Below are 20591 nucleotides of genomic sequence, written 5' to 3'. Positions count from 1 at the left end.
CTCCAAATAAAAAGAATTCATATCCCTAGTTTGTAAAATTGCTGTTCAGTATTTTTTATTTTGTTATTCAATGAGTGGCCCAGTTCCTCTTTATAATAACTACACAGTGACAACAATGTTCACTTACTTCTACATAAAACAGATTTTGTGAGTAAGTAATAAAAAGCTGTGATAAATCTTTAAATCAACCTAAACATTTCCTGGAGACTTGAAGGACAAAATGAACAAGAGTTGTACCACAATTCCTACAAACATTTTCTTTGATCATGAAATCTATATACTTGGCATCAAAGAGCAGAAGTCTATGGATTCAAGACACAGCCCATAATTGTAATAATTAAAAAACATGTCCAAAAAGTAAAACCTAAATATCAATCTATTATATTTATGAGTTTCTTGGTTAACATGTCCAGAGACTAATGCCACTGTGGTGACTCAGGGGTACCACACAGTAATTTATTTTACTGTACATTCTTAGATAAAACAGCTCAACCATACTTATTAAAAGCACTATATCACTTTAGCCTCAGTTACCTCCCACACCCAGTTTGTCCAGGGTCATTATGTCATCTGACCTGAGTCCAGGGCTTCTGAGAAGAAAGCCCAAAGCAAGGGAGGAAATCTGGACTGACGGTTTGAGTAGGCCTTAATGGCTGTTGTTTGGCCTAATTTACAAAGTCTTCTTCCTACACTTGAGAATTCAGATGTTTCAGACACAAAATTAAATGATGCCTCAACCAAATCATAGATGCAAGTCCTCAAATGCTATATAATTGTACCATCACCCCTAGGAGAAGTTCTGATTAAAATGAGTCACATTGACCTTGGATGACATGGCCTAAGGGGCAATTATTCCCCAAGGGACTTAATTAAATGCAATTAGACCAGTGAGAGTACATTTAACAAGTCCCCTTGTGGTACCTATGTTTCCAATTTATTTTTCCAGCAACTTTCACTAATGATTTGATTCACACAACATCCATCAATGGATAATGATAGGGTGCTCACTACTATAAGGTGATGATGGGATACTTGGGTCCCATGATTCAGGAATTAGAGAGAAAATACAAATGCATGACAAGTTAAACAGAAATACGAGAAGCAATATGTTTATGGGCCAAGTGAACAGTAGAAAGAATGGGCAAAATGCAGTCAAGGAAAGAGTTACTCAGTGTGGGTGAAAGCAGACAAAGGTGGCTTCATTAATAACTTGGAGGTCTTTAAGGTTATAGATGAGGATACAATGCTACCTCTTAATCATGGACTTCTAAGCTGGAAAGGATTTTAGAAACCATCTTGTCTGGCTGGGTGCAGTGGTTCACGCCTATAATCTCAGCACTTTGGGAGGCAGACGCAGGTGAATCACTTGGGGTCAGGAGTTTGAGACAAGTCTGGGCAACATGACAAAACCTTGTTTCTACTAAAAATACAAAAATTAGCCAGGCTTGGTGGCATGCGCCTGTAATCCCAGCTGCTCTGGAGGCTGAGGCAGGAGAATAGCCTGAACCTGGGAGGCAAAGTTTGCAGTGAGTTGAGATAGCACCACTGCACTCCAGCCCAATAAAAGAAAATAAAAAGAAACTATATTGTCTCATAACTTCATTTTACAGAGTAGTACTCCGGAGCTCTTAATGGGCTAACTTACTCAAAACCATGCTGCCGGTAGCATGAAATATTTTAGAAAAGGAGAGCAGTATGAACAAGCTGAGTGGTACAGATGCATGAAGCATATTTTAGGGATGGCATGTTGACCAGTTGAATAAAATAAATAGTATTGGTATATATTGGTTGGGAAAAATAGGTTTGGGCTTATTTCTAAAATGCTATGTATAAAGTTTGCAATTTATTTTGCCAACAAAAAAGAATATAGACATGTACTTGAATTGTGGGTTCTTACAATCAAAGTAGTATTTCCCAGAAGATTAATCTGGTAATCATGACTCAGATGTATGAGAAATAGTAGGGAATGACACAGGAGTGGACTAGTCCAATATTAATTTTAACAGGAGTCTGGGTGTGGTGGCTCACGGCTATAATCCCAGCACTTGGGAAGGCCAAGGCGGGCAGGTTACCTGAGGTCAATAGTTTGAGACCAACCTGCCCAACATGGTGAAAATTCATCTCTACTAAAAAATAAAAAAATTAGCCAGGCATGGTGGTATGCATCTGTAATCTCAGCTACTCAAGAGACTGAGGCAGGAGAATGGCTTGAACATGGGAGGCAGAGATTGCAGTGAGTTGAGATCATGCCATTGCACTCCAGGCTGGGTGACAGAGTAAGACTCCATCTCAAAAGAAAAAAAAAAATTGTAACAGGAGTCTCCCATGAAAACAGTGATCTCTAGAGATATTATGAGAAGCCAAGAATGTTGTGCAAGTGATTCTGGACAAAGAAGAACAATATCGAACGTGACTCCTAGCTTTCAAATAAGGATTCTGGGGGGCATCCAGGAGTGGTGGTTGTCAGACATGGGAGCCAGAGTTGATAGCAGGAAGGTCAAGGAGACACTGAGAGGAAAAGGCATGGCCCAAGACCAGAGGGTTCTGGGAAGATCCAGAAACTCACAGTCAGGAATGATTAAGGGTCCAGATAAACAGTCAGGAACTGAGGTGAGCCTAGTCATTGCAGATCAGAGCTAGGCTGTGTGTTGGAACCAGCAGAGAACCAGGGGCCAAGAGAAAGGAAAAGGTACAGATCAATGGTCAAGACGAGGAGTTTGGAATGGACTCTAAGATCATAATTCAGACCTGCAGCCTAAATAGCAGCAAACAAGAAGCATCTGGTGAGCAGGGAAGGCTGGAATTCAATTAAGAGAGCACCAACAGATGTGGATGCCCAGCATTAAGGAGCCATTGATACTGCCAACTGGAGATCCTCACAAAGGCAGTTGAAGCCTTTTCTTAGGGAGTATGCAAATCTGGAGGAGCACCAAGAAAAGGAAAAAAAAAAAGAAAGAAAGAAAAAAGTGGAAATTTAACATTAATAAATATGGAAGTATTTATCACTGAAAAAATAATGCTATAGGAGTCCTTACATAATAGTTTTTTAAACGGGTTAGTACTGTTTTTATTTTTAATTATATGGTGGGAGTCGGAAATTGTGTATAGAAGCTGAACATGAAGTTGTCAGTGAAGCTAAATGTACTTATCTGATTCTGCCGAATATTGACTGGTATGGTCTTAATCTGTCTCCCAAACTTCATGTATTAGGAACTTGATCCCCAGTATAGTAGTGTTGTGGGGAGGTACTTTTTGTGGATGTCTGTGTCATGATGGCTGTGCTCTCATAAATGGATTATGCTGTTATGAAAAAGGCTTTAGGGAGTGGGTTTGCTGTTTTCTGCTCCTCTGCCATGTGATGGTGCAACAAGAAGGCCTTCACCAGATGCTAGCATGTTGAGCTTGGACTTCTCAGTCTCCAGAACTCTGAGAAAATAAATTTCTGTTCTTTGTAATTACCTAGTCTCAGGTATTTTTGTTACAGCACCACAAAACAGACTAAGACATTGAAGAAGGCTTTGCCCCAACCAGAAAGTTGCTTAGATGTTTTCTTCTATATTAGTAAGGGACTAACTTATCTCAGAATTGCAGGTAGAAATAGAGTTTTGTATACTCCTGCTTACAGAGAGCTGAGTGTAAAGGGAATTCACCCAGATCTAAAGACAGTGATATAGTTCTTGAAAAACAAAATGGAGGGAGTCAATATCTGAAGCTAGAACTGGTTTCCAACAGGCATGGTGAGTTTGTGTTTTGTTGCAGTGATGTGGAACTGACAGCAGGACTTTGAGGGAATTTTTTTATTGGCCAGCTAAAGAGGAATATTAGCAGGAAATGTACATATTTGGAGTCATACACAGAACTGAGAGTTGAAAGTGGGTAGGGGAGGCATTGTTGCTTTTTAGCAATAGTTACATCAACTGTTGTTTACATGAAACTGTTTCTATTTCCTCCATGTTGAAGGTGCAAACTCATTTCATACTAACAGGAAAATAAATGGCTTTGGTAGACGCTCGCCACAGCTGGGCTGGATCGTAATTAGAGGGGCGGCTGTCGAGGTGCATCAATTGCAGACACATCTGGAGATGTGACATGGATTTAAAAAGCAGTCTTCTGCAAGGGGCTGGCAGGCCAGAGTCTAGCGTCTGGCTTGTCATCAGAAACCACGGGACATATGCTTAATAAAGCAGAGTTTATAGTTCCATCACTCACTTAAGACTGGTTCATGTTAGCTTTTGAAAGATCAGGGAAGATATAGCTGAAAATATTCTCTTTTGAGGTTTTAATTATTTTCTGGTTGCTATGATAGCCTACTTATCTTGGCCTTTCACCTGGCATCCTGGAACATCTCCGCCTATTTCAGCCTAACTACAGAACCAAAATGAAAATTTATAAATAAGATCAAACCAAACAACAATTCTGTGGTGAAAACAACTTTTGAGTCAAAAATGCATCGGTTTATAAATAATCTGAATTTAGAATACAGTGGCCAAATACTTCAGGTACTCATTTTTCCACTGAGCTAGCTTTCATGACATTAACCATGGGTGAACAATAGAGTGGGTATGGCACCATAAATGCAGAGACAGGTCTGGGTCATTGGCTTTGTGATAGCAAAGATGAGAGTGTCCCATGCCAGCCCTGTTGAAATACACCCAACTTTGGAATGACAATTTAATATAAGCAGCCAAACATGGACTTAGTCCAACCTCAAATGTCCTACTAAAACTGTGTGATGGCTCATAAAGATAGCTCTGTCTCCAGGAATTTTATGGACTAAAGCAGTGTGTTGAAGTGATGGATAGCACCCCCAATCCCTCCATTAAGATCTGGATCTGTGCTGTTTTGGACCACCATGTAACAGAGAGAAATGTCCAGCAGAGGGGAATTAAGTATAAAGTCTGTATTCTTCTCATTCTGGTTCTGTGCCTATGACTTGATAATTTTGTAATCTCAAAATGGAAAAATAGTTCTAAATATAACCAGTTGAAAGAATAGTTTGGTGCTCATTGTCTTGAGGAGGCATTTTCCACTGTGGCATTAATGTTCATTTTTAACAATCCATGATCCCTGATGTGTTTATTCGTTGCTTTTTGTTTTTATTTTCAGAATGTACTGCCACAAACACATGCTTTCTGAACATCTGGTATTTTAAATAATTCAAATAATGAGAATTATGACACATTGGATTTTCCTTTTTGTGTTAGTTGCCAGGGAACTCAGAGCTAAACACCATGCTGAATTCCTTATCCCAAGCATTAAGTACAGTGACCCCCTGCGTTCTTAATCTGCATCTTCCTCTTTTCAAAAATATTATAAGACTACTTTGACAAGTTTTTAAGCTGTTCAATGTTGGGGGACAGTTCTATGGAGGTATAAAATTAAAGGAAAGCAGGAAATATGATGAGCTCTTCATTACTCATGCTTTACCTGCGCATCAAGACTCCAGCTCTTTCTCCACCACAGCCTGGCTCATTGAGTATCATTACTGTACAATGTATTGTCTCACTGCTGAGCTTTCCATAGGATCTTGTTCCTATTTGTTATATCTCAACTCTGAACTAATCAGACCTATTTCCTCTTTTATTCTAGAGCTTATGGCTTGGTGTAGTACATGACTACCATGTTATCGTGTCTTCATTGACAAGGCTAAGAGTGAGACAGGGTACGTTCAGAGGACATGGCTGGTATACCTAAACCAGACAGGGGCAAAGCTGAGAAGGGAACAGACCAGGCTTCCTAAATGAAATAATCAAAGCAGATAGAAGGGGTGGTAAGGGCAGACTGATGTAAGTGCAGGGAGCAACAGAAGGTAAAAGCACATGGCCCACTTGAAGAGTGTTGTGCTTATCCAGCAGAGGAAGAATGACCGTTGACATTTGGTTGAATGTCAAGACTGATGACAACACACGTGCGCCAAGGGGGTATAAAAAGATTTGTTATTCACCTGCCACAGCTTCCTGAGGAGAGTAGGGCAGGCTCCCAATGATGACCAAAAATGGCTTAAAAGAGCAGGGAAGAGAGAGTGGTTTGGCTTTTCTGTGGCTATGAAGTGGGACCAGTTTAAGGGTCTTGTGCAAGTTCCCACTAGCACCAAACGAGGGAGCGCCTGCCCTTTATTTCAGCCTGCCCAGCTGTGTGATAGAAAGGAAAACGAGAGTGTTGGGGCTTGAAATCTATTCATAGTCAAACTTAAATTATGGAATCAGATTATTTATTACAAGTAGTTGAATAAATCCAGTCAATAATAGATTATAGGGGATCAAGCAAGAGGAAGGAAAACACATTAGTGATAAGGGTGAACCAGAACTAAAGCAATGGTGATAACAGTGGTTCAGAACTTTAAGAGCTTTATGGATGTAAACTGGTAAGAGACAATGAGTGATTGAATAATGAGATGTGAGAGGAGAGGTGGGGGAGAGAGATAAGTTGAAAATGGAACCCAGATATTTGGTTAGAACAATTAGGTGAAAGATAGTGTCATTTACTGATGTAGGGAATATAAGAGGAGAAACAAGCGTAAAGGACAAATGATTATTTTAGCTTTGGCATGTTAATTTTGTGTTATCTATGGGACAATCAAGTGGAAAACGCCCATAGATAAGATCTAAAAATTATCCATATATCAGACAATTAAAATCTTCAAAGAAAGCTATTAATAGATACGAATTAAAACCATGGAAGATGCCCAGGAAAAGAGAGTGTGGCATAAGAAAATGTCTATGACTGAGAATTGAGGAGCTTTAGCATTCACAGGGAAACTATAGGTATAAAAGATCCCAAGGAAATTGAGAAAATATGGCCAAAGAAAGAGGCTCAAAAGGGCACAGGATCAGAAAGTCAAGGGAAGTGAGCATTTCAAAAAGTAGAAGCTGGTCCACCATTGCCAATGCTCCCAAGAATTCAAGTAAAATAATACCAGAAAGTATCTACTTGATGGAGAACCTAGGATTTCATTGGTGACTTTAGACAATGGCCATTTTAACTGATCAGTAGAGGCAGAAATGATACTTCAGTGAGCTTAGTAGCAAATGGATGTTGAAGAAGTAAAGACATCAAGTGTAGACAGCTTTTTCAAAAAGTATGGCTGGGAAAGCAATCATAAAGAAAATATTTTTCATAAAATAGGAAAGACTTGAGCATTTAAACAGTTGATGGACAGTATGGGATATGTTGGTCAAGGCATATAAAATGAAGTTGATGGATAGAAGCCAGTGGAAAAAGAGTTTGAGATGAAGGAAAATGGTGTAACTGAGATCCCAGAGAAGATGGAAGTTAATGAAATGCATAGGATGTGTCAAAGGATGTACTACAGGAAGAAGTAGAACCCTTCTTCCATTTGTTTCAGAAGAAGAAAAGATGAGTATGGAAAATGTGGGATTTTAATGGCAAGAATGTGAGAATTTTCATCCAGTGGTTACTTTTTTCTTATTGAAGTAGGAAGCAAAGGGTAAAATTACATCCTAAGAGTGAGGAAGAAAATTGAAGGACTGAGGAGATACAAATAGGGAGGGTTGTATGAAAGAGATAGAAGATTTCAGGAAAGTTGGAAACAGTTGCTAGAAAAATCCAGAGATAGAGAACACATTAGGAAATAGAAGATTGCCAGAAGCATTGAGGGTGCATTTAAGATCATGACTTTTAATCCCAGCTACTCAGGAGGCTGAAGCGGGAGAACTGCTTAAACACAGGAGGCAGAGGTTGCAGTGAGCCCAGATCGTGCCATTGTACTCCAGTCTGGGTGACTGAGTGAAACTCTGTCTCAAAAAAAAAAAAAAGATTATGACTTTTTAGAGGCATCATTTCTATAACCCTGTGATGTTGTACAACAGGACTCCATAGCCCAGACACAGACACAGTGGAAATGGAGAGATGGATGACTGAGTGTGGAGGTTTTATTAGACTGGCGTATTAGAAGAATGACAAGTGAAAAACGACTTTGAAGACATAAGTGAGGCATGCAGTCTCTCACCTGGATGGGAAACACAGTGAAGTCTGGGTGGGATTGGCAGAGGGATTCATTGCATTCCAAGTCTCAGTGGGGTCAAAGAGAAAATCTAAAGCAGACTCACTGAGAGAGATGAAAGATAAGACTTGGTGGAGGCAGCAGGCAAATTTACCCTGGGTAGGGAAGTGGTTCCAGATGATGACTCAGTGCAGTGTGTGTCCCGGGGAACAGATGGCTGAGGTGAAGTAGTAGTAAATGTCTCTGGAGGAGGAGTCCTCGGTGTCCGGGGAGATATCCATGAAGGTGCTGAAATTGCTTAAGAGGATTTGAAGACACATGGCCAATGGAAGACTATGAACCTTGTTTTAGGCTCCAATGAACTGACAGCAGAATAGAATACATCTCACAGAAGCAGGGCTTTCAAAAGTTGCTGGAGGAATGACAGTATGGAAAACTGGGCGAGCAGCAGCCCCACCTCCTTGCCCCATGCTGGGAACACAGGCAGCTTCTCCTAGAGACGATATCAGTAACTCACTGTCCTCAAGAAAGAGCCTCTAAGAAAGAATTGCAAGAAGTTGAGGATTTAGACAAAAAGAGATGCCATGAGTTGCCCAAAGTCACCAAACAAGGCTCTATCAGGATTTTGCTCATATCCCTTTTTATGAAAGTTCCAACATTTCCTATTACCTGCACCTGTTCTACTGCAAGTGCCTGCAGTTACCTGCCAAGGGTTTTCTGTGACTGCAGGAATGTGCTTCTCACCCCAACTCTGGCCCCGCCTTACTAGGGAAAATAGAATGGCCGGGGAGACTTATGGCCCTAGGATCAACCATTAACCAATGATGAAAGGAGATGGTGAGTACATGCCCCAAACTTCCATTGTCCCCAGACAGGAAAACTCTGAAGTATATTCTATACAGTTTCCCACAGTCCCCAGAGGAACTGGGAAATGCACACCATGGTAACTTGCTCATTAATTTACCTTGCATCGGTCTCCTTTCCTTGCTCGTCTCATCTCTACTCTTTTAGCTTCCTGGGACTGTGGTTGCCAGATAAAATAAAGGATACCCTACTAAACTTGAATTTCATGTAATGACAAGTTTTGTTTTGTTTAGTTTGGTTTTTAGTGTATACCATAAATACTGCATGGAGTATAACATACTAAAAATTGTTTATCTGAAATTCAAGTGTATCTTAACTCCTCCTGCATTTTTATTTGCCAAATCTGGCAATCCTATCTAGGATTGCTTTCCAAATAATCTACTTATATGCATACCCTTGCCTCAGGGTCCTCTTCTTCAGGATCCTACACTAAGACAGTTAGCAGCTATCCTGGAGGGATACACTTTGAAGAAGAAAAGTCTCTGAGAACAAACTTCAGAGGCAGCATTCTACTGCAACATCCAAATCAGATTAAAATTATAAAGGGCTATTGTTCTAATGCTGGCAACAAACTAAAATTACCAGGAAAAGGCCACAAACCCAGTCTCAGCAGATTTTACCTGATTTGTAGAAGCCATCACCTCATCAGGAAAACACCTGTTATCCGCTCACCTTTATTAAACTCAATGCCACGTATTATTAGTACAGCTATGGTATGATAATGCTCTATTCATTCTATCAGCAAATGCCCCAAATGTCTATCACTGGAGTACAGCCTCTGTTTCAATAAAATACCATAATTAAATATGAAAAGGGGAAGCCATGCATCCCTGGTACTCTCCCTGACCCAGTACTTTCCAGTAATAAATTGGACTTGATTTCATCAGTGCTGGGGATCCCAGATGATCATTTTTAATGAACTTTCAAACTGGGACTTGTTTGTTAATAATTTAGTTAAAAACCCAAGTGTTTTCTTGTTGCTGTTCCTCTCAAGAGACCCCTCTGCAAATTCTGGGTAGGAACTACTTCACCCATCTACCTAATACCACCCTCACCATTTTCCAAGCTTTGCTAAGCCCTGGTTCTGTGAAATCCTCTAAACCTTGATGGAGATATGGTTTCATGTCTCATCTTTGTAAAAATGAGCCTTTCAGAGCACCTTTATCTCCCTAACATGTCTGGTGATTCCTTTGTCTTGAATTTCAATAGCAGAAGTTCGATTTGTTTATTACTTTTGTACATGTGCAATAAATACAAATCATTTGTGCTAATGGGAGCTCGTGTTCAATTCAGGTATAAAACTTGTTCAAGTATTAAACAGAGCTTTTAGTTTATGAGTGTTAGTTACTTCTCTGAATATGCAAAATGATGCCCCATCAGTGCTATCTAATTTGGGCATTCACATGATCGTTATTTTAATGTAACACCAGGCTCTTTCATCTCAGCAATAGACACCGCCAGGCTGTGGCAGTATCAGCAAACCTGAGGGCTGCCAACAGCTCTTGAGTCACTGGGGAATGCCAGTGAAGTTCACTTTAAAGAAAACGATCCTCACTTTTCCATGTGTTCACAGGCTTCCTTTTGATTTTTACGTTGAGCCTATTGACTTCAAAGTATCCTTTCAGGATCACTCAGAAGGCCAGAGACTCATCCGTGTTCTGATTCCTTGACTTTGCTCCATGCTCAGCGCTTGTTTGAAATCTGTGGGGTGCCTGGCTAGAAGAAGCTCAATAGGTGGGAAGGAGAGACAAGTGTCTGGTCTCAAACTTTCTTTCTGGAATGATTACAAAACCAAGTTGAGACAGGGGAACTGGGTATCATCTTGCCAATGAGTCATCTTCTGAAAAAGAGTAATCAGATGCAGCATGGCAGGAGAATGGCTACAAAGGAAGGCCCTTAATACAGGGTACTTACATCTCCCTCTGCTGCCTGTGCAAGCTTCACCATTTTGAAATTTCAGAAAATTGGACCTACCCTATAATGTGAAGGAAAATGATCTTCTGATTCACAAATTATTAAATTACTTGGGTATAAATGAGAAGTCAACATTGATGAAGATAGCTATCTTTAGTCTCACATTCCTAATTGCAGCTCAGGATTTTCCCTATGTAATGAATGGATGAATAAAGTAAATCCCTCCCAGAAGAGCTCTAAGGGTTCTACAAAGATGCACAGATTTGCATAGAGATTTCTCTATTTGCCTCATTCTAAAGCCAGCATTGTTCTAGTAATAAGAACCAGATGGTTTATCAATGTAAAATTCAGGCCAGTATGTAACTTCATGTAACCATAGCCCTGCTGTCTGTCCCCTTTCCTTGGTCCATATGGTTGACTCTAAAATATACTTGACCATGATACAAAAACATAGATTGATCACATGGGTGGCCACAGCGATGAAGTATTCTAGGCTTTCCATTCCACCCATGACAAAAGACTTACCGACCAGTCATCTGCCTCTAATTCAGCTCTGTAATTATTTTCACTTAACTATTAACTATTTTCACTTAACACATTCTCTGAACAATTTTTACATCATATACAGTCTAGACTATGCTTATATGAAATAAGATCAAATGACTAAAACATACAGAAATTCAGACAAAGCAGGAATTTATTCTCTGGGATAAACTACTTGGTTGTTTCGTGAAATTGAACAGTCCATTTTTTAAAATTAGTTTCTATTTTCACAAACTGATTTTATCACTTCGACCCAGCCGGATGCACCAATGTTTGCCAAGACGAAAGCTTTTTTGCGATGCTAATGTCCTCAGACCACACATTTTAATTCCTCATGCTGTCATACCTTCATAGGATTTTTAAAATAAGTAAGGTAAAAAATAAGAATGCATAGGCATCTCCCCTAAAGCTTTCTGGACCCCCATGTAAGCAACTTGCCACTATTTGTGGAACACTCCTCAGAGGATGCTGGGAGCCAGCTGTTGATGTGCAGTTTTTCTAGAGACTAAGAGTATGGAACGCATCATATTAATCTGGGCAATGACTCTTTTGAGCAAGTCCCAGATAAAGTTAGTGATTTACAAAAGCTTTTATCAGTTGCTTGATGGCTTTTACAGAGTGGAACACTACATGACCCATGTGATTTGTTTTCATTTACAAAGGTGCAGAGGCTTTGAATTTAAAAATGGAACGTTTTCTTCTCATGCCAAACGTAAACAATTTAACATCCATTTCCTATCCAGCTATTTTACCAGTTCAAAAGAGTTTATAGGAATCTTATCTGTATTATATTTCCTGCTGATTGGCAGTGCCTCCTGCTTCAGCTGGGAAGCCAAAAATGTGCTGGCTCGGATTTGAACAGGAAAGGCATAACAAAGAAAACTGGGAAATAAATGTAATGAGTGGTTACGGGGTGCTGAAAACTATACTTATCGCTTCTTATTCTCGTGGAGTTGTTGCTGCCATATTGATTTATGCCTGAGAAGTCTTTTATGGAAACACACAACAAAAGCTTCAGATTATTTTGTCAACAAGAAAACACAGTTTACCATATCTTCAAAGTCCCCATCTAGTCCTGATTTGAGCAGTTCCATATTCCTTGCTGCTGAGACCTCCCTGAGCCCTGGAGGGGGGTTGCACTGGATACAGTAAATCTCCATAAAAGATAAAGGCCCCCAGAATGTCACAGAACTTGTTTTCAAGGCCAGTGAAATAATTTGATAGGGACCATGAGGCGTCCAGAGAACAAAAAGTATTGTGGCTGTTCCAGGCTGACTTAGACTCAGTTTACTGGTCCCCTGAGGCCCATTTTTTTCCTTCCAGAATGTGGAAGACATTTATTTGGACTATTGTTTGAAGGTCTTCCATCTCTTTCTCACATTCAAAGCTTGGATGATTGGAAAGGAGAGAAGGAAAAGAACAAAAACAGCCGTCTAGACATTTCCTAGTGGAATATCACATTTATAAACCATTTTCCTTGCCTTGCCTTAACAATACATTATGAACTGAGATAAAATGTTAGATAATAAACTTGTGTTCTATTGTATAGAGGTACAGCAAGAGTTATGGTTTTCTTACAAAAATCAATTATTTTTGCTTTGAGGTCAATTGACCCAACAATTTCTATGAAAGTCCCTTCAGCTGTCATTTCCAGAAATGTTCTCATTTGCCCTCATCTTCCCCACCCCTACCCTATACCCCGCCCCAACTTCCACTCCAATCTCAAGCCTCAATTTAACTGGGCTGACCAAGTATGTGGGGAGTACATTATTTTTTCGATACATATGCTAAGGTTCCTGGTAGTCAACCTCATATCTGCCACTATCATCTAACTGTTGGATCCTTGTATAAACATAAGGCACAGTTTAAGGTAAACTTTAGCACTGACTAAAGAGGGGTAATGTGTGGACATGCTTTCTAAGGTCTCTGGGCAAGATATGGTTGTAGTAAAAACAATACTATAGGCATCGCAGCTTCCAGTCCTTGGGTAAGGCACGTAACCTCTCTAAGCCTCCATTTACTCATCAATAAATTAAGGGCATGCAGCCTGATAACCTAAAAAGTCACTGATTCTTGAAAAAAAATTTTTTTTTACGTTTTTGAGCATATCATTATGTTTCCAAGAGCTGAATACTTCCCTGAAAGTTGACTTGTAGGCATTAGATGCCCTTGCTATGAGGAGCACAAAGTGTTCTACTAGAATACACATGTCCTGATCTTCACATAAATACCTTCCATTTGTTGAATGCTATTGGTTCACCAAGTGTTGACCCACTGGCTCACTTCTCACCAGCCCACCAGTGCTGTGGGTAACAGCTTCAGCTGCTGCCTGTGGCAGAGTAACACTCTGAAGAGCAAATGGGATGGTACATATGATGGGAAAATAGATGGTAAAGTAAAAGTCACCATTCAGAAATTGTAATTGACATTTCACAGAACTTTCCCACCCTCCTGTTCTTTATTGCATGTCTTTTCTTTCTTCTGTCTGACAAAGAAATATACTGATTTCCTGTCCCTGTATTTACATATGCTTTCCATTTGAAAGATCATCAGTTATTTGGACAATGATAACAAGATATTTCATTAAAAAATAATCTCCTAATATTGGGCACCTTAATTAGAGATGGAATACTTTTATTATTTGGTGATCTGCAGTTAAAACTGAAGGAAGAGGCATACGAATTGTTAGCCTCACAAAACCTAGCCTCAGATAAAACACCAGAGATAAGACTATTTTTAAGGAAGCTACAAGTTTATTTAAATGATACACCTAATTTGTACATTTTTCTTCTTGCCAATACACTAATCCTAGAGTAGTAATATCTGGCTCAAACTAAAAGTTCCAAAAAAATGTGTTAAAGCATTGACTAGGTAGATGAACAAATGGCCTTCCCATTAATATATACTGCACTGAGAGCTGACTAATGAGTGGTAGTTATTGTGTAGCCTACTTCACCAAGGATGGAGAAGTAATATCAACGGGTCTTGTACACTTTCTTTACCTGTTTGTTTTCCTCCCAAAGGGAAAATTATTAGGCTTATTAGGTACCCACAGTATTTAGGCTTCTTTGAGATTTGAAACTACAGAGTTCTACTCTAAAATACCAGCCCTTTAGACAGGTGGTCCTGATGCTTCATTCTCAATCTAATGGAGAGACTGGTAGGGACATCTATTAGGTTAATTTATGCTGGGGCACTAGGAGGACCTGTCCCCTGACATAAATGAAGAGCTAATTACTCAGTTTTCCTCCATATATGTAAGGGAGTGGGACCCACATAACCTCCAGGTTCCCTCAAGATGTTGACAACTTACGGTTCTATGAAATCAGCACCTCTGCTCACAGAGTGGTCTTCGTTCACATGCAATAAATAAAAATGATAGCATTGATCAACAGTTATCTTTGAGTAGTGGGATTACTGGTGATTTTTAACTTATCTAAACTTTATCAGAAATTTTTTACAATGAACATAAATGATTTTATGATTAAATGAGACAAAATTATTTTCACTTTGAGGGAAAAATACATAAATCTAGGAAGAAAAATAAAAGGCAACAACAACAAAATATTAATTTCTGGCTCTTGGCCCAGAACCATGTTTATCAGACTTTAACCTTCAGTTGGTGGGTCCTACCCTGGAGATTCTGATTCAATAACTGGGAATGGGAATGAGAATTTCTATGTTTCACAAGCCTCTGGATGACAGTTTGAAGAACTTGGCTATAGAAGTGACCCATCATGTGGATATGATTTTTAGCTTATATTTATGACTGAATCAGTCCTGCCTCAAATTATTTTTTGTCTGTGACTATCACAGTTAGAAGGGAAAATTCCTGCATCCATACCCATTTAACTTAAGAGTCTCAACATCATACTTAATGTGTTGTTTCGAATTCCCTCAAATAGAAGCGTCTGGGGCTAAAGAATTGTCATAAGGCTCAGTTCTACTGGTAAAGTGTGTTTGCACCCCAGATGAGACTTGAACCCAGAATGTTTAGTTCAGCATCCCAGAGTTTAATCCATTTGGGCCTTTGGACCCCAGGACCCTCCAAAACCATGCACTGAGAAAACACAGACTGCTATCTAAAGTCAGGGCAAATCAATGGGGCCGTGGCTTGGAACTGCGTTTCCTGTCAAAGCTCTAGCACTAGCACGTGCTCTCAGTAACAAAATCATGAGTCATCTCTAGGCAACAGATCTGCTGGTCAGTGAACTGAACTTTGTTTCATCACCAGGTTTCATTTGAAATGTCAAGGAAGAAAAACTCACAGAAAAAGAGAGAAGCAGAGCAAGGAGAGAGAGAGAAATGGTTTCTCAGAGCTCTCAATATTAACTTACTAAGGGATGCATCCTATGTAAATTATCTACTTCATAATTAAAAAAAAATAACTTGACTGAAAATAAGCACTGGGTAATTATGATTTTGCTGCTTTGATCACATCACTGAGGTCTAAATGACAGGAAAAAAAGGAAAGTCGATCTTCTAACCACAGAGTGCCTTCAGTGTACAAGTCTTCCCTACAGAAGCAGCCATAATGGTAGCATTTATGGTGCTTACTCAGTGTCTTCTGTTAGCTGATTAGTCATCCCACGTGATTACTTTAAACAGGAAACCCAAAAGCACCAATCTTTCAATGGTTTCAGGGCCAGTGTCACTTTGGCAACAATGTTCTTGGATATTTTGCTCTAAATTTGGAGCTAAAGAATCTTCTCACATATCTCAAATGTATGTGTGCATTCATTACCTCCTGAGCATGCTACGTGTGATATGTAAGGATGTGTTTGCAAGTACATGCGCCTGAAGTAGGGGTAGATAGTGCACCTGATTTATTTAGGGAGTCAATTTTCTTCCTTTTTCCTTTCAGTGGTTCTCTGTCTGCATATTATTTCAGAAGGGGAAAAGGAGGGATGAAGAAAGAGAGAGAAAAGAAGAGGAAAGGAAAATGAACAAGGCTTTGGGAATCCCAGCTTTCCTCTGCCTTATCTGTTCTTTCCTCTCTTTCTCGAAATTCTACAATTCTGAGGCTGACAGACCCTTCCCCCCATACCTCTCACAACCATTTCCCAACCCTGTGCATGATGAAGTCTCATACCTCTGGCTGTAACCCCCAGCATTCTAGCTAGCATCAGAAATTCTAAAAAAACTTTCTGTTCTCATCATTAAAATCGAACCAAGAGGCTAGTTAAAGAAAACACAAAAGGCTATAAGGAATTTCCGACACTATCCAATTCTTTACGCCCACATATGATGAGTTCACAGATCCTTTCCTTCCTCCTAAGCTGCCGAGATCTATTTAAATATATGCAGAAGAATGCCAGCAGCCCTCCTTCAAACTGAATTCAAAACTGCCCATTACATGGCACCCCATTATGCATTCCATTCTTTGCAGGGTTTTATTTTGAGGATGTACATTGCTGGGTAAAGAGAGGCCTTTAGGGTACACTATATTTCAAAACACAATTAAAATAAACCCTTCAAGTGGAAATGTAAAATGCATTTGTATTCTATTAAAGCCTTTGGCTTATCAACTGGAGAGTGCTCCTTTACAAGGTCATTAGTAACCAGCCTCACACAGTGGCCAACAGGCATCAGCTGCACAAAAACAGACAGGGGCCCCAAACACCACAATCACTTCCTGTACCTGTTCTTGTTTGCTTGCTGAGCCCTCGAAATTGGGAGTTGCTGAAATACATAAAAGCGTAACAGCTTGAGTCAATATTTGCCAATCTAAGCCAGTGATTTTGTTTAGCAAGGTGACTGAACCCCTTGAATAAATACGTCTCCTTGGAGGTAGGAGAACAACCACAGGCAGGTGCTGGTGGGGAGGGCTAAGGGCAGAGCTAGAACTGCCCTTGGTGTGGAACTGGATGGGGGGGGGCACTGAGTCTTCTCAGGGTCTGGCTCTGGTTCTTTCTCTGCAATTCTCTGCATATAGCTACACTCTCTTGCTTCTAGACTAAAGGTTTGCATCGCCCTCACTTGGGAGGCTTGATCAGAAGCTGATGGTTGGGCCCAGAGCTCTGATTCCGTGAATAGGGGGTGGGCCTCAGAATTTGCATTTTGGTAAGTTCCTAGGTGTTGCTGATGCTGCTGGTTTGGGGATCACGCTTTGAGAACCACTGGTCTAGACTAGCTCTGTCCAATACAAACATAATGTGAGCCACATGTGATTTGAAATGTTCTAGTAGCCACGAAAGAAGCAAAAGGAAGCTAATGAACTTAAGTTTAACAACCTATCCAACATAGTTTTATAATGAAATCAATATGAAAATTGGGATATTTTAGACTCTTTTTCCCCTTTTTTTTTTGGTCCTAAGTATTCTAATTCCAATGTATATTTTACATTAACAGCACATCTCAATTCAGATCAGCCACATTTCAAGAACTCAATAGCCATCTATGGCTAGTGGCTACTGTATTGCATGGTGTAGTTCAAGATCATTCTCTGAGCATTCCAGGAACCAGACATTCTCAGCCCTAAAACATGGGCCTGCTCCCAGGGCTGTGGTGTACCACAGGATATAACAGGCTGTGGGAGTGAGTGCACATCCCCAGGCTCAAGGGTTACCCTGATGGTGGATGCCAGTTGAGAGGGTGAGGGACTTTGGAATGAGCTTGGACAAAAGGGCTGGGGTGTCCATGTACATGAAGATGTGGCCCATTGAGGTATAAAACAGAGTCTGGGTGGGGAGAAAAGTGGGGCAAGCTGAGCTTTGTGTTTCTGTGTTTGGTGTGGGGGAGGGAGAGAGAGAGAGAGAGAGAGAGACAGAGAAGGAGAGAGAGAGAAGGAGAAGAGAGAGAGAGAAGGAGAGAGAGAGAGAGACAGGTGAGGTGATTCCATTCACTCCCATTCCAGGCTCCCTTCAGCTACAGACCAATCCATTCCGCATAACACACCCTTAATGGATTTTGCAGAAAGTTCGCCTTACTGGTGCGTTCGCCCTGTCTCACCTGTCTTCAGGGCACTTAGCTTTTTGGGTTTGGAGCTATTCCAGGGCATTGCTCATAAAAGGAGATACCTCAATATGCTGCAGGGCTCTCCTTCCAGGCGTTTTTTCTTTCTTCTACAATTGGCTTGGGGTCTGACTTGAAGGAGTAATCATAAAGAGAATGATTACTTTTATGCTGGCTGCAAAGAGAAGAGGATTCTGTGAGGAGGGAGTTATACATGAAAATCAATACCAGCATTGGAAAGCATTCTCTTTTGCCTGTATAAGTGCTACCCACAGGGTCAATAGCTGGAATTAACCTGGATCCTTTCATTATTATTGTTATTTTTAATAAAGCTGCTTTATGATAGACTCTGATGTGAGCTCCCAGGCTGCAGCTGCACTGATGTAAAGGGAGAGAAAAAGTAGTTTTAAGAGTTATTTTTTGTCCTGGTGGGTACCACTCCTCACCTCCCTCACCCTCTCAATCTCTAGGGACTCAGAAAGGGGAGAGCAAAATTCAGCTTTTTATAAACATAAGCCAATACCAACATAAAAAATAATGTGCTCATTGCTCTGATTTTATACATTGTATGATTTGTAATGCATGATAATAGAAATTAGCTTTTGTATGTATGGCTGTACTAAATGCTGATTACATGCCAGACCCTATCTTTGGTACTTTACCTACCTCATTTAATTCTTTCAACAATCCTGTATGATGAATCAATGGTGATCCAGTATGGATAAATGTGTCAGGAAAGGTAATAAGTGGTTGAGAGGCTGTGCGCTACCAGTCTTTTTGACTCCCAGACCTGTGCTGTTTGCTGGATTAGAAAAATTGACTTGATGGATGCTTCTTCTTTGCTAAAACAGGTGTGGAAAGCCCTAGATATCTCCCTATGTACCTTATTTGGGCAAACTTCTGCCATTCCTTCTGTTAAGATCTACAAAGATGGAGCAGTAAAAAATTATTTTCACAATAGCCCTAGATTGTCTTTGAATCCTCTTATTTTCTCACACCTCACAACCAATTCTTCAGAAAATCCTGTTAGCTCTACCTTTAAAATACATCCAGACTCTGACAACTTATGCCACCCCTACTGGTTGTCACTTCCCCTTTTATCCCTGTATAGACTGCACTTCATGCAGAAGCCAGAGTGAAACATTATTAAGTTATGACATAACCAGTTCCATATTCAAAATCTTCCAGTGTTTCCTGTCTCATTCAGAGTAAAAGCCAAATTCTTTGCAATGGCCTGTAAGCCCCTACACATTCTTCCCTGAACACACATAAGCATATGCATACACACACATACACAAACACACATACATGTACACACACATACACAACACACATACATATACACACTACACACATGCACTTATATGCACTCAACACATACATTCAACACACATACACCACACACTCTACACACATGCATGCGTGTTCATATGTACATACACATACTCAGAAGATACATGCACTCAGCACATAGACCCACATTCAACACATACTCAACAGACATGCACACACAAGCATACACACTTATGGTTTGCATTTGTATTCCTGCCCAAATCTCATGTCGAATTGTAATCCCCAGTGTTGGAGCAGGGGCTCAGTGGGTGGTGATTGGATCATGAGGGCGGTTTCTAATGGGTTAGCACCATCCTCCCCATGCTGTGTTGTGATAGAGTTCTCCCAAGATCTGCTTGCTATAAAAGTGTATAGCACTCCTCCCTTTGCTCTGTTCTTCCCACCAGCCATGTAAAACGTGCTTGCTTCCCCTTTGCCTACCTCCTTGATTGTCAGTTTCTTGAGGTCTTCCCAGACTTTTACTCTGTACAGATGCCTGTACAGCCTACAGAACTGTGAGCTAACTAAACCTCTTTTAAGTATAAATTGCCCAGTGTTGGGTATGTCCTTATAGCAATGTGAGAATGGACCAATACACACACTCCTATTTTACCTTCTCTAACTTTCCCCCTTGCCCACACCTCTCCAGCCACATTGTCTCACTGCAGCTCTTCATTCTCACTAAACACCCTCCTGCCTCTGAGCCTTCGCACTAGGTATTCCCTCTGCCTATAACACTTTTCCCCCATTTAATAAAATAGTTTATTCCCTCACTTCCATCTGATGTGTATCCAAATATTTTCTTATCAGAGATAATTCTTTCCTGACTAACATAAAAAATAGCCACCCCTCATTTCTTATCATCCTCACTGTGCCACTTTTCTTTCTGTCACACTTTCTACTACCCAACATGTTAAATATTTATTTATTTGTTTACTGTTTCACCTGCACCCCACCCTCTTCATCAAAATATAGGCTTCAAAAAGGCTTGTTTGATTTGCCGCCAAAACAGTTCCTGGAA

This window comes from Sapajus apella, unplaced genomic scaffold (assembly GCF_009761245.1).
Source record: "Sapajus apella isolate SASKATOON/1434 unplaced genomic scaffold, GSC_monkey_1.0 scaffold24, whole genome shotgun sequence".
Classification (NCBI taxonomy): Eukaryota; Metazoa; Chordata; class Mammalia; order Primates; family Cebidae; genus Sapajus; species Sapajus apella.
This window is presented reverse-complemented; position numbering follows the sequence as displayed.